General features: G+C 32.0%; 1 non-coding gene across 1 annotated transcript; it reads right to left on the bottom strand.

Moving 5' to 3' along the window:
* Positions 1–207: 207 nt before the first annotated feature.
* TRNAA-AGC (transfer RNA alanine (anticodon AGC)) lies at positions 208–280 on the bottom strand. Its single transcript has one exon. It is a non-coding gene; the product is annotated as a tRNA-Ala (tRNA).
* Positions 281–10464: the final 10184 nt, after the last annotated feature.

Genomic DNA, 10464 nt, shown 5'->3' with positions numbered 1-10464 from the left:
GCCAAATGAGGAGTTACTGGAAAACAAATGGATTTGGACCCTGCTTTAGCGAAAATAAATTTGTTTTGGGCTTCACATTGGTCTATTGGGCATCCATTTAAAATGTACTGGGAGGCCCAGGTCCAATATTAAGAGGCTTCCAGGTCCAGTTAATAATTAATTAATTATAAATTAAGGGCTAAAAATTTTAACGCTAAAAAAATTTGTTGGAGATGCGGGGTATCGATCCCCGTACCTCTCGCATGCTAAGCGAGCGCTCTACCATCTGAGCTACATCCCCGTTGCTGGCCTTATAACAAATAATATTATATATAAAACAAATATGATCTATCATATCAACAGCTTTCCGTATTTAAGCAGTATCAAAATAAATCGAATTTAATGAACGTATAAAAATTTCTGGCTGTGGTCCTCGCAAGTTTTTATTAGTTTATATAATAATTTGAATAATGTTGTGAAAAAACAAAAATTTCTGGTAAAAAGTAAAAGCTCAAACTCTCAAAATTTACCAAACTACACACTTTATAATATTTTTCTCTCTACTCAATTGTATCAAATCTTTACAAACATAGACCTATTTATAGGATTTCTTTGAAAAACAATCCAAAAACAATTTCATCATTACATACATCATCACACACTAATTTTCAATATTCAACACCTAATTTTACCTAAATTTCAACATTCAACATTATAATTTTCAACACAAATATTTTTCATATTTTCAACACTCCCCCTTGTGATGATGATCATGATACAATGATGTCTTCATTACGTGATTTTGTACTGCCTCGTTAAAAACCTTACTAGGAAAAACCCATTGGGATAAAAACCATAGTAAGGAAAAAAGAGTGCAGTCACGTAAACTCCCCCTCATGTTGACATGAACAATTCTTCACAAATTTCGTAGATTGCGCATCCCAATATTATATATGTGCTTTCTGAATATTGTCGTAGGAAGTGCCTTTGTGAAGAAATCTGATGAGTTTTCACTTGATTGAATGTGACGAACATCAATACATTTATTCTTCTCAAGCTCATTGGTGAATGCGAAAAACTTAGGAGGAATATGTTTAGTTCTATCGTTTTTTATGTATCCTTCTTTCATTTGAGCTACACATGCAGCATTATCTTCATATAGTATCATAGGCTTCTCGTCGAATGATAATCCATATGAGATTTGGATATGTTGGCTCATTGATTTTAACCACACACATTCACGGCTTGCTTCATGTATTGCAATAATCTCGGCATGTATTGCAATAACCTTGTGTGGATCAGATAAGTATCCAGCATCGGCATAACCAATTATACTTGGATTAGCATCTTTTGAATACAAAAGTCCCAAGTCTGTCGTTCCTCGTAGATAACAGAATATATGTTTAATTTCGTTCTAGTGTCTCTTTATTGGATATGTGTTAAATCTTGCCAACAAATTTACGGCAAAAGATATATCAGGCCTTGTACAATTTGTAAGATACATAAGGGCACCGATAACACTTAGATATGGTACTTCTGGACCAAGAATATCTTCATCATCTTCACATGGACGGAATGGATCCTTTTCTATGTTTAATGATCTAACAACCATTGGAGTACTTAAAGGATTTGATTTATCCATATTAAAACGTTTAAGGATCTTTTCTGTATAATTTGTCTGGTGAACAAATATTCCACATTCTTTTTGTTCAATTAGTAAACCCAAACAATACTTGGTATTTCCAAGATTCTTCATTTCAAATTCTTCCTTCAAGTATGACACAACTTCTTGAATTTCCTTATTCGTTCCAATGATGTTTAAATCATCAACATATACAGCAATAATTACGCATCCGGATGTTGTTTTCTTAATGAAAACACAAGGGCATATTGAATTATTTATATATCCCTTTTTCATCAAGTGATCACTTAGTCAATTATACCACATTCGATCGGATTGCTTTAACCCATATAATGATCTTTGTAATTTCACAAAATAACATTCTCTGGGTTTTGAACTTTGTGCTTCAGGCATCTTAAATCCTTCAGGGATTTTCATATATATATTACTATCAAGTGATCCATATAAGTAAGCTGTAACAACATCCATAAGACGCATTTCTAAATTTTCAGATACCGCCAAGCTAATCAAATACCGAAACGTAATTGCATCCATCACGGGAGAATACGTTTCTTCATAATCAATTCCAGGCCTTTGAGAAAAACCTTGCGCAACAAGTCGAACTTTATATCTTACTATTTCATTTTTCTCATTTCGCTTTCGAATAAATACACATTTGTATCCAACAGGTTTTACACCTTCAGGTGTAAGGACTATAGGTCCAAAAACATTACGTTTATTTAGCGAATCCAATTCAACCTGGATGGCTTCTTTCCATTTTATCCAATCCTGCCGATTTTTGCATTCTCCAAAAGATTTTGGTTCATGATCTTCATTATTATTTATGATGTCGATTGCCACATTATAAGAAAATATATCATCAATTTCTTCTATATCTTTTCGGTTCCATATTTTTCCAGTATTAATATAATTGATAGAGATTTCATGATTCTCGTCAGTTTGTGGTTCTGACAGAACATTTTCATCATCATGTGTTTCTTCAGGAACATCATTCTCTATTTTGTGATCATCATGTGTTTCTTCAGGAACATCATTCTTTATTTTGTGATCATCGTGTTTCTCTATGAATTTTCTTTTTCGAGGATTTTTATCCTTGGAACCGACTGACCTTCCACGCTTCAGGCGTTTAATGACATCATGAGTATCTTCAATTTGTTTCTTCGAATTTAAATTCGAGCAGGGGCATTTGCAGCATGTATATATGATTTAGTTACCCCTTTTGTGTCTGCAAATGCATCTGGTATTTGATTTGCTATTCTTTGCAAGTGCACAATTTGATGTACGTCTTTTTCACATTGTTTTGTTCTTGGATCCAGATGTAACAATGATGATACATACCATGTAATTTTTTTCGGTATGTTTCTGTTCTCCCCCTAACATTGGGAAGATTTCCTCGTTAAAATGACAATCAGCAAAACGTGTTGTGAACACGTCACCTGTCTGAGGTTCAAGATATCGAATGATTGATGGACTATCATAATCGATATAAATTCCAACCTTTCTTTGAGGTCCCATTTTCTTTCGTTGTGGTGGTGCAATAGGTACATACACCATTCATCCAAAAATTCTCAGATGAGAAATGTCTGGTTCTTTATCAAATGCAAGCTGCAATGGGGAGTATTTATGATATGCACTTGGTCTGATGCGAATTAATGAAGCAGCATGTAAAATGGCATGTCCCCATATAGAAATAGGGAGCTTTGTTTTCATAATCATTGGTCTAGTAATCATTTGCAGACGTTTAATCAATGATTCAGCCAATCCATTCTGTGTATGTATATGAGCAACATGATGCTCAATAATGATTCCCCTAGACATACAATAATCATTGAAAGTTTGGGAAGTAAATTCACCAGCATTATCAAGTCTAATTTTCTTGATTGTATAATCGAAAAATTGATTCCTCAATTTTATTATTTGAGCAAGTAATTTTGCAAATGCAACATTTCGAGTTGACAATAAATATACATGTGACCATCTGCTTGAGGCATCAATCAATACCATAAAGTATCTGAATGGTCCACATGGTGGATGGATTGGTCCACAAATATCACCCTGAATACGTTCAAGAAACATTGGTGATTCAGTTTGGATTTTGCCTGGTGATGGTCTTATAATAAGTTTTCCAAGAGAACATGCTTTACATTGAAACTTATTATTCTGAAAGATCTTCTGGTCTTTCAGCGGATGACCATGTGTATTTTCTATAATTCTTCGCATCATTGTTGAACCAGGATGTCCTAATCGATCATGCCAATTGGTTAATATTGAAGAATTATCAACTACCATGTTTGATTCAATGGGATTTATATGTGTATAATGCAATCCAGTAGGGAGCATTTGTAGTTTTTCAATCACATATTTATTTCCTGATTTATATGTGATAAGACACATATACTTCTCATTCCCTTCATTCATTGTTTGAGTATCATAACCATGAGAATATATATCATTAAAACTCAACAAATTTCTTTTCGATTGTGATGAATATAAAGCATCATTGATCAAAACTTTTGTACCAATAGGTAACAAAAATTGTGCTTTACCACATCCTTTAATCAAATCTACAGGACCTGATATTGTATTCACCGTTGTTTTTGTTGGTTTTAGTTCCAAGAAATATCTTTTATCTCGGAGGATAGTGTGCGTTGTACCACTATCGGGTATGCAAACTTCAGCTTTGCTCATAGCATTTTTCATATTTGAGCTTCAAAAAAATATATGCAATGAAATAAAATTACTGACAATATATATGTAAATATAACACATATCATAATTGTACAATAAAACATTATTATATGAATACATGAAAAATAAATTATTTTACATTTATATTCTACCATTATATTGTTCATTTTCAGAGAAATCATTGAGAAAATCTGTAGCATCAATATTGTTCATTTCTATCCCACCAACATATTGATCATTTCCAGAGAAATCATTCATAAAATCAGCAGCATCAAAATGAGTTGAATCACTCAAACGGTCACTTCGTTCAGTGAAGTTGATCTCTTTTTCTTTCCCCTTTATCGAGTCTTTATAGAGCTTGCAAAGGTGCTCATAGGCTCGACAAATATGAGACCAATGTCCTGGAGTGCCACATCTGAAACAAGAACTTTCAAATCTTTTCGAGTGATTTTCATTAACACTCATGTTCTCATAATGTCTTTTCTGTGGATGGTTCGTGACGCCCTTTTGAGATGAGTTATAAAAATAACTATCTCTATTATTTTCAAAACCACGGCCTCGATCACGACCACGACCAATTCCACGTCCACGTCCATGTCCACGACCACGACCACGACCTCGACCTCGACCAAAACCTTGTCCTCTGGATTTGATTTTGGTTTCCAGGTTTAAATTCATTTTTACTCACAGCATTTACTTCTGGAAATGCTGTTGATCCAGTGGGTCGGGACTGATGATTTCTCATTAATAGCTCATTGTTCTTTTCCGCCACAAGAAGACAGGCGATGAGTTCAGAATATCTCGCAAATCCACGCACTCTATATTGTTGCTGTAAAGTTATATTTGATGCGTGAAACGTGGAAAATGTTTTTTCAAGCATTTCCGATTCTGTAACCTCATGTCCACAAAATTTTAGCTGCGAGATTATTCGATACATCGCTGAATTATAATCACTGACTTTCTTAAAATCTTGGAATCTTAACATATTCCATTCATCACGGGCGGTCGGAAGTATAACTTCCCTTATATGTTCAAATCTTTCTTTCAATCCTTTCCACGGAGCCATGAGATCTTTTTCGATGAGATATTCACATTTTAAACCTTCATCGAGATGTCGACGCAAAAATATTATAGCTTTTGCTTTTTCTTGTGATGAAGATATACCATTTTCTTTAATGGTCTCGCTTAGACCCAATGACTCAAGATGCATTTCTACATCGAGAGTCCATGGCATATAATTTTTTCCCGTGATGTCAAGCGCAACAAATTCGAGCTTTGTCAAATTTGACATGATGGTACAAAAAAATTACGATGCATTTTATTAGTTAATGAATATTGCAATACAAAGTAATGGATAAACAACAAGTACACGCATTTGTAAAAATAAAGAAAACACACGAGCAGGATATTCTCCAATAAATAAAAGACTCGCGAGTATGATAACCAAAATAATTAAAAATAACCTTGAGAAAGCCATCTTCTTTTTTCTTCGAAAATTTGATGAAGAATAATTTTTAGAGAATAGGAGAAAGTTGGAGTGATTGAAAGAGTTTGTGAGATCATATTTATAGGGTAAAAACTAGTCGTTTTGTTACCATTTATGACCGTTGGTGTACAAAAAAATAAATGTATGTATTTGTATAATTTTATGGTAATAATATGGTGTATATAATATTAGTCATGTTTAAATAATTATGTATATCATATCACATTATTATAATGAAGTGTCATAAGTTATTTTGTTTAAAAACCTTATAGGCTTTTATACTTGTCGTATCCCTTACCGGGAGTGTGGGATGTCGTCTTAACATCCTCCCAGGATTTACTACAAGTTTTTGAAAAATTTATTTTTATTATTTATAATAATAACATTATATTATATATTAAATATATACACAATAAATAAATAACAGTAAAATAAATATTATTACTTTTATTATCTTTTTCTTCTGTTTGGAGCTTGGAAAAGTATGGAGGACTTTTAGAGCTTCGTACTGATAACGTGTTGTGAAAAAGTAAAAATTTATGGTAAAAAGTAAAAATCTCAAACTCTCAAAATTTACCACGTGTTGTGAAAAAGTAAAAATTTATGGTAAAAAGTAAAAATCTCAAACTCTCAAAATTTACCAAACTACACACTTTATAATATTTTTTTCTCTACTCAATTGTATCAAATCTTTACAAATGGAGACCTATTTATAGGATTTCTTTGGAAAACAATCCAAAAACAATTTCATCATTACATACATCATCACACACTAATTTTCAATATTCAACATTATAATTTTCAACATTCAACATTATAATTTTCAACACAAATATTTTTCATATTTTCAACAAATAATTCATATTTATAAAACAATTATTTGTGGAATCAAACCATATTCTTCATCAAAGTTGCCTTTTTGTTTCCTTTTGAATTGTGATTGATTTCACTGGATATAGCTGGGTAAGTGTTCCATGTGTAAGAAATATGACATATGTTAAAAGAAGTAGCGTGTACAAATTGAAATTGGCGACGACCAAGAAAATTTAGATGCGTACACGATTCTTCTTCTGAATCTCGGCTCCCGATACACTCATCGATGGTATGAGAAACGCCTATAAATAGAGCGATTGAGGTCCCTAAGCACACACCTCATAAGAAACATTTACACCATCTATTGAGAGGGTGGAGTGCTTAGAAGACATCAACCGAGAAGAAAATCAGAGATATCAAAATTTTCAATGGCCGGAGGTAACACTCGATTTAAGCTTCCGCATATTGTTTTTTCATGTTCATGTATATGTAAAAACATGATTTTGAGAAAAATATCTAACATTTGGTATCAGAGCCGTGATACCTCTGCCTTGAAATTTTGATTTCTGAAAGTTTTGCATAAAAAAAACTTGAAATTGAAAATCAGATAAAATGATATTAAGAAACTTACCTGAGAATTTTGTTCTCGGTTGTATCTTAAACTTCTTCCTTGAAATCTTTAAAAATTGGAGATTTTGTTCGGAGAAGATGAACAAATGATATATGAGAGAAAATGCCGAAGGTTGAAGACGAATTATGTATAAAATCATGCATGTGAAATCAATTATCTCGTGGTGGAATTATTGCATGCGGAGCCCATACCATTTAAATTTACATCATGCAATACATTGAATAAAGAAGCCTACACGATGTTCCTTTCCAAAGTGTCAGTTATTAAAAAAAATTTTAAAAATAATTAATTAATGTGGGACCCACAATTAATTACGTAAGGCCCACACTAATTTGAAATTTGATACCAATTGTCGTTTTTATTTATTTATTATTTAAATAAAATTAATAATAAATAAATAAATAAATAATGATTAATGTGTTATTAAGTTATATGTATAATTCGGTGTACATATAACATTTGGTTAAATAATTTGTACACATTAAAATAATTCCAAGTTCGACGTAATTTTTAATACATGTTTAAAAATTATTTTTGCATGTTAGATAAAATGTCAAATATTATGGATAATTGTTTGATATGTACATGCAAATTTAATATTATACTTGCATTTATTTTTTAATGCAAATTGTATCGAAAAATATTTTGGTAAATCAATATTCACATTATGTTCATATTAAATTATATTAATTAATTTATAATTTGAAATGAACATATTAAGTAAGATGTGAATATAAAATTATAAAATAAAATATTTCAGATATTCAAAAATGAACAAATAATTATCACTTTATCACTACTCTGATAAAAGAGAAAAACTGATGAGGAGCCCACATTTTTATGTAAATGCGATCCTCACTTTATCACTACTCTGATTGAAGAGAAAAACTGATGAGGAGCCCGCATTTTTATGTAAATGCGATCCTCACTTTATCACTACTCTGATTGAAGAGAAAAACTGATGGAGAATGTATTCATTCATATTAAGTAAAAATGTGAATATAAAGTTATTTAATGAAAAATTTTGGCTTATAAATATTCATATAAATGTGGATAATTAAGTTGAATAATAATTATAAGGTGACGTAAGAAAACATGATCCGAGGGAGTTCTTCATAGATCGGTTTAAATTGCCTTGACTAGCCACTGGTCTCCCTGAGGAACATTGCTCTGTCTAGGAGTTAGGTATTTAAAGGGCCTTAGCACTACCTATCTTTCCTGGTAGCACTCTTGGAAAGTGTTGATTGCGAAATAATTATTATATAAAGCATTAAGTAAAGCCAAAATTTTGTCTAGTGAACCGTATAATTTTAAATAATTGAGGAATAGCCACAACATCCTTAATTAAAAATTATGCATTAAGTGGATTTGGATCACATAATGGACATCAATTGTAATTAATTATATAAACATAATAAAATTTACCCCACAGGGATTTTTATTATATTTATATAACTAATTAGGTTAAAATATCAAATTATATTTTTCTTAATTTACCCACAGGTGTTAAGGAAAATACATTTTGATAGTTTTATCATAAAGTTACAGAAAAATCTTATTGAATTAAAATTTTAGCCCACAGACAAATTTTATGTCACTAGATTTTTAAAACATGAATTACATTTGTAAAACATGATATTGTCTCAAAATTTTATGTATATGATATTTTGTGCAGTTATGCAACCTGCGACTTTTTCTGATATGAAATGCGACATTCCCGATCTAAAGGGCGATAATTATAAAATTTGGAAAGAAAGAAATCTTCTTCAATTGGGGTGGATGGATATTGATTATGCTATACGGAAAGACGAACCATATGCTATTACTGAAAACAGCATTCCGGATGATGTTGATCTTTATGAAAAATGGGAGCGATCTAATCGACTCTGCGTAATGTTCATAAAGACCAAAATCTCTGCTGGCATGCGTGGTTCTGTCGACCAGCATAATAATGTCAAAGAATCACTGAAGGCTATTGATGAACAGTTTCAGTCTTCAGAAAAAGGCTCTTGCAAGCACTCTAATTATGTAATTCTCTTCATTAAGGCTCACCAGTGTGAGAGGTGTGCGAGAGCACATCATGAAAATGCTGGACATAGCGGCTCGGCTCAAGACACTTGAAGTGGAAATGTCTGAGACTTTTCTTATGCACTACATTTTATGCACTCTTCCACAGTAATATGGACCCTTCAAAATTTCCTACAATACACATAATGATAAATGGTCGATTAATGAATTAATGACCATGTGTGGTCAAGAAGAAGGAAGACTGTTGATGGAAACCAGTGATAATATATTTATGACTACACAAGGAAAGTACAAGAAGCAAGCCAAAGTAAAGGGAAAATGGAGAGGAATAATTCCACCCCAACCTGACATTAAGAAAGAATCCAAGTGTTTCTTCTGTAAAAAGATGAGAGACATGAAAAAAGATTGTAATAAATTTAAGGACTGACTTGAAAAGAAAGGTATTCCTACTTCATTTGTTTGTTATGAATCTAATATGGTTAATATGATTTATAACACATGGTGGATTGATTCTGGTTCTACAATCCATGTTACAAATACCTTGCAGGGTATGCAAAACCTAAGGAAGCCAATAGAAAATGAGCGGAGCATCTATTAAGGAAACAAGATGTCTTCGCATGTGGAGGCTATTGGGACTTGCTGCCTAGTGTTAAATAGTGGTTATATTTTAAAATTGGAAAAGACCTTTTATATTCCTAGTTTTTCTAGGAATTTAATTTCAGTATCAAAACTTGTACTTTTTGGTTATTCCTTTCAGTTTTTGGATAAATCAATAAATTTGTTTTACTAATCAAATCTTATTGGAAATGGTACAATGGTTGATGGTCTTTTCTCTATTTCTTTACAAAATAATAACACCACTATGCATGTTCAAGGAGATATTAAAAGATGTGTTATAAATGAATGTTCCTCTATATTGTGGCATAGGAGATTGAGACACATCTCCATAGAGAGAATTAAAAGATTAGTAAATGATGGAGTACTCAGTACTTTAGATTTTACCGATTTTGAGACTTGCGTGGACTGCATTAAGGGAAAGTAGACCAATAAGTCTAAAAAGGGTGCCAAGAGGAGTACAGAAATATTAGAAATCATACATTCAGATATTTGTTGTCCAGATATGGACATGCAAAGTCCGAAATACTTCATCTCTTTCATTGATGATTACTCACGATACATGTATATCTACATGCTTCA

The sequence above is a fragment of the Primulina tabacum genome, chromosome 2, assembly GCF_025594145.1.
Source record: "Primulina tabacum isolate GXHZ01 chromosome 2, ASM2559414v2, whole genome shotgun sequence".
In the NCBI taxonomy this organism is placed as follows: Eukaryota; Viridiplantae; Streptophyta; class Magnoliopsida; order Lamiales; family Gesneriaceae; genus Primulina; species Primulina tabacum.
Note: the sequence above shows the minus strand (reverse complement) of the source record. Positions and strands in the feature narration are given on the sequence as shown.